Here is a 6000-nt window from a genome sequence, read left to right as displayed (position 1 = left end):
TGAGGAAGGCTTGTTCTTGCATGGTGAGTTCAAAGATCCAGACCAGGTGACCTGAGCCCCACTAGATCCCCTGTCCTCAGGGCGCACAAGCCAAGTACTCCTCCTGCAGGTGTGCCCACAGACCCAAGACTGGCACAAAGAGCCCAGGCAGATGGCCTATCCCCAAGGCTCACAAACCTGGCAACTACCTCGCAGGTGGGCCAAGAGACCTGGACAAGCAACCTGAGCTCCGCTGGATCCCCCACCCCTGGGGCTTATGAACCAAACACCCACCTCACAGAGAGACCCAGGATCCAGGTAAGGTAACCCAAGCCCTTGCCCCTGGGGCTCATGAATCCATCACCCACTGACCCCAGGCTGGCATGACTCACTTCACCTCAGCATTCACTACCAGTTTGTGCAGACTGGCTCAGTCTAGTTTGCTCCCAGTTCCATCTCCTGCTGTTGGGTGCTACAGACTACCTCAACACAACCTGTTCCGTGTCCCAGCCCTAAAGTGAACTGGCTGGTGTTGCAGCCCTACTTGGCTCCTTCCTGCAACCTGTCCTGGTTCTCAGATCAGCCAGTGGATGTTATGAATTGGCCCAGCCTTCTCTGTTCGCAGACCTGACCCACATGTACGCTGGTAGGTACTGTCCCCTGGCATGGTCTGAGCTTTTCCTCACCTTGATTCTTGTACTTGCCTGCAAAGACTGCATCCTAAAGCAGTTTCCCAAGCTCCTCTATCAGGTCTCCTCACAGTGACAGTTTTCACACGTACCGGTAGGTCCTTGGCCCAAGTTGACTTTGTTCGCCTCCTGTCCTGGTAGGAACAATGGCCTTGCTCAACCCACCCACACCCATTCTGGTTCTTACTATTGGGTGTTGCAGCCCAGTAATATCTGGTCCGTGCCCAGACACAGATTTCACATGGTTAGGTGGGAGTCAAGACCTAGCCCAGTCCATGTTACACCCAATTGGACTATCATGCATATCAGTGGGAGCTAGAGTCTAGCCTAGCCTGCTAATCCTCAGTCCCAGTCCACACGTGTCCCACTAGAGGCTCTAGCCATGCCACCCCAGCCTGCAGCTAGCAATCCGGCTCTCGTCCTCTCCAGTGGAAGTGACAGCCCAGCTAGAGCGTCCCCTTAACTCTCCAGCCAGACCTGTTGCCACAATTCACAGATCTTGGGTGTGCTAACGGAGATTGCAGTTCCACAGGGGTGAGCCCAAATATCCCCCCCATATTCTGCTACCAGATCCGATTCTCTCATGTCTTAGCTATGTTCATGGCCCATGCTAACATTACTCATCCCCTGTTCTGACTCTCACTAGCAGGCCCTAGCTTTAACTTTAGTGTGTGCCAGTGAGTGGTGCTTGATAGTGATTGAGGCTAACTACCCCAGCTCAGGTATCTCACACCTGCTCGTACTTTGACCTGCTCGTTAAAGGCCCTCCTGTCCTCCCTCCAAACCATTTGGTCTCAGCCCCTTTCTCACATACACATACAGTGGCCTTAACCATGGAAGTCACTCAGCAGATTCCTTCCCTGGGCATGAACGCAACAGTCATCAATCACTACTACCTGTGCCATTCCCCAGGGAGCCATTCCACTCTGCTCTCCACACCTATATAGGTGCATTATATTTTTTAACATTCTAATTTTCCATGCTTAGGAGCAATTCTGCCCACTTTTTATTTATTTTTATTGCAAATTCAGATAAACAGGGAGAAGGAGAGACAGAGAGAAAGATCTTCTGTCCAATGATTCACTCCACAAGTGACCACAGCGGCCAATACTGTGCCTATCTGAAGTCAGGAGCCAGGAGCTCTCTTCTGGGTCTCCCACACAGAAGTAGGGTCCCAAGAGTTTGGGTAGTCCTCCACTGTTTTCCGAGGCCACAAGCAGGGAGCTAGATGGGAAGTGGGGCCACTGGGATCAGAACTGGCGACCATATGGGATTCCGGCGCTTTGAAGATGAGGACTCTAGCTGCTACGCCACTGCGCCAGGCCCAATTCTGCCCACTTTGTAAAGCACACACCATAACAGTCAAATGGAAAAATGTAATGACCAGGAAACACTTTATTGATCAATTTGGTCAACTCAAAATCTCAAAGAACATGACAACTATTTACCTAAAAGTTGAAGACTTCAAATGATATAGTAAATTACATATGAGGCCAAGAAACAGGGTGAGAAGAATTAGTTGATTTTTTTTTATTATAGTGAGTAGAAATTTTGTATTCGGTTCAATATAAGAAGGGTGGCAAGGATTTTTTGTTCTCTGAAAATAGTACATTGCAAATATTTTAGGCTGTAAGAGACTAGATTTTTTTTCTTCACTACCCAATTCTGTCATTTTGTCATGAAGTCCATACAGAATATTTGTGGCTGTGTTTCAGAAGATTTTATCTATAGAACTTTGGTGGTGACTACACTTGTCTCATCAGCTGTTGGGTTGTCCCTGTGACACAGAACTAAGTTGTGCAGAAAATCATTTGTTCTTTGATAGTATCCCATTGGCCATTGCTGCATGCTTAGGAATTTCCAAGGTATTTCACGCAAAGTTGTAGTATTTATATCACTTCATAGATATTGAGTTTGTACATTGAGTTCCTTTGAATAGCTTTATAAAAATACATGAAACGTTATATTTTGCCTGGATACAAGATTGGCAGAATTCTCAAAGCCAATGGGAAAGGTTTGTAATTGTACCATGTTCTAATTGTGGTCACGGTTCCAAAGAAGAGATGGCTAGAGCAGTTCTACGGTCCTTGTGAACCTTGTACTGATTCACAGTATAGACTTTTGTATAAGAGAGAAGCTCCCTGAAACAGCTTTGATTGTGGTAGGATGATGCCATGTCTTTCAAGCACACACAGATTGTCCCTTTTTGTTTGTCAAAGGAGGTTGCAAGTGCCACTTCCCAAGCATGTTTCTTGCTAGAAGAGAGGACAGTAACTCATTGTGTCCAATAAAACAATATACATTCTGGATGCTCAATGGAGTTTGTTCAGTAAACGGGGAATTTAAAAGTCAATTTTGGAAGCAATTATGTGAATTAATAATCCCTGATGAAACACAAGTCCCATGACATAAAATATATCTTGTATTTCAACAGCAAAGTGTTTTATGCCTAGCTTAAAACCTCAAACTATAAATGTAGAGTAAAGTAGTAAGAAGATAACGTCTAGAAAACAAATAATTTTCCACCAGGGAAGATTCTAAATTCCGGATATCTGTAATGCCATAGTCAGGGTGTACTATTGTAACAAAATATCACCAACTAATATTCTCAAACTGCAGAAATAGACTTTGCATAATTGTGATGATTGGGAGGTGCTAGATGAAGATACTGACCAATTTAGTTTCTGTTCAGGGCCTTCTTATGTTTTCACTGTTGGTGCCTCTCTGTATCTTTGGATGGGGGAGCCCAGACGCAAAGGAAGAGAACTGTCTCATGAGTTTTCCTATGCAGGTGCTAACCCCAACAAAAGCACTTCATTCTGATAAGTTAATTACTCTCTGAAAGCACCATCTTCAAATTCCAGAATATTGAGTTTTAACATTGGAGGAAGGGAAACAAATTCAATCCAGAGATGTGATAACTGAGAATACTTCAGTCCCCAACTAGTGTAGATTATCAATCTGTGAAACAGGCTAAACCACACACATGAAATTCCCTGTAGTTAGGAGGGATGCTACTATGATTGACTCTTCACTCCGAAGTGGGGTGTTAGAAGTGAGATGTGTGGCTCAAATGGTTAAAATAGATAGAAGGTGGACAATAAGTGCAAATGGGAACATGTATTATGCACAGGAAGTCTGAAAGCTATTGTGCATAGCAGAGACGATGCAGACATGATTTGCTGGGTATGCTTACTATTGCTTCATCAGGGAGCTGTTTGCCCTGCCATGTGGGCAACTGTGTTTACTTAATCAATCTGTAGGAATATTCTGAAGTGTACAGAGAAGTAAATTATCTATTTCATCTTCACTTTTTCCAAAAAAAAGCTTCTTGAAACAACAAAATCATGTTGACACATGAGGTCAAAGTACCATATTGAGACAAAGAATCCCGGTTGTCATTTCCATTCCTCTAATTATTTCTTTTTGGCTGCAAAAGGATGAGCCAGGAACAGCATGTACGTCAATGTGAAGGCATAGGATGGACGTGTAAAAATATTGCCAACCTCCTCTAAAGCACGAGTGTGCTGTGGAATCCCATGTCAGATCAGAGCTTAGGGAAATGGGAGTAGCTTTCATGTGGTTACCAAACTGGTTTGTTTTTATTTATAAACGATTAGACTTAAGTACTAATGTGAAATGGAAATGTTTCTTAAGATCTTATGGTCCTGGGGTTGCTCTTTTTTTCCTTTTGTACAGAGAATTGGGGAAGTTAAAGTCTCCACATCAAATATGAAGCTCATTAATGTCAGAAAAATGAAACCCTTTCTTAATTCTGCCCTATTGAAACTCTTCTGTTGAATATATCAGTTGAAGCCATAGTCATTTAAGAAGTTTGAAATAGCTCTCATATCCAGTTTCAGTGGTAGATTTTAAAGTAGCAGGGCCTGTATAGGGTGTGATAGGACAAATTTTTGATCAAAGAAAGAGAACTGAATTTTGCCATATGTAACTTATGGACATTTCCATTTAATTTCACTATTGTTCATCAGTGATCCAGTTAACAAATATTATAAATATAGGAACTATGAAAATGCACATGTCATAACTTCTGTTTCCAGAGGTACTGATGACAGACAATTCCAGCAGCCTCCATATCCTAGGCTATGTTGCTCTCTGCACCTGAGCACTGGATGACCTGGATAGAAATAGAACTAAGGTCATTGTTGCTAGATGTGAACTTCCTTTGATAGATTGCTGCAGAAACTTCCTTAGAATTGCCCAGAGGTATTTTTGCCAGTTCTGTCCTTTTCATTTCCTTCCTTGTGTTCTTTATGGAGACCAGACATGCCCATCACCACACTGGCTCTGCAACCGCCTCCTCATTTTCCATGATCGGCGTTTTCATTGTCTCGCCTTCAGCTGCCGAATGTGATGTAAAGCATTCCAGTTGAAGCAATGGATTAGACAGGCTTTTTTGTTGTTGTTGTTTGTGTGTTTGTTTTCAATGAACTAGCAATGCATTCTTTTATATTTTACAACAATTTTGTGTAATTATCAGAATCTTTGAAATCTTTTATTTTGTCTTCCTACTAAATTTTTTCAAGATTTATTTTATTCACTTGTTTGAAAAGTGAGGTTATAGAGAGAGGGAGAAAGAAAAAGGACTCCCATCTTTTAGTTCAATCTCCAAATGGCCCTAATGTTTATAGCTGGGTCATGTTTAAGCCAGGACACAGGAATTTCATCTTAATCTCCAACTTGGGTATGTGGGTCCAATCACTTGGGTTGTCTTCTGCAGCTTTCACAAGTTCATTACCAAGGATTGGCACTCATATGGGATGCCAACGTTGCAAGCAGTGCCTTAACTCACTTGTTGCTTTTGTTCCCACTTTTGCACTGACCAAATGACAGTAAATTTGAATTTTACGTTTACAATCCTCTTGAGGGTAGAGACTGTATCCATTGAGCACAATGTCTGCTTTTAAGAGAAGTTTCACACATTTTTATGAATGCCTATCTAAAAATCTAAAACAATTATGCTAACAGATGCACCTAGAAAGAGAGCTTCATCTCCAAAGACATGAGATATCTTATACATTTAAATTTTTGTTGCAAACTTCCCCATTCCTGTCCAACCAAATATTAGTGAAAGATATGAAACGGAGAAAATCACAAAATGTTTACCTTGAGAACACAGGCTAGATATGAGTTATTTTCTCTAACTGCATTACATTCATAAAAGAAAAGAAAATGTCAGTATTCATGCCAGATAATTCATTTATTGAAGATGCATCTATGCAAAATAAGCTTGAGTCAAATAATTTTAGAATGATAAGCGCATGAGTTGTGAAAGATGGTAGCAGAAGTCTTTCTGAACCCTGTTACAAGA

Source organism: Ochotona curzoniae, unplaced genomic scaffold (assembly GCF_017591425.1).
Source record: "Ochotona curzoniae isolate NIBS_2020 unplaced genomic scaffold, NIBS_Ocur_1.0 contig_3498, whole genome shotgun sequence".
NCBI classification, from domain to species: Eukaryota; Metazoa; Chordata; class Mammalia; order Lagomorpha; family Ochotonidae; genus Ochotona; species Ochotona curzoniae.
This window is presented reverse-complemented; position numbering follows the sequence as displayed.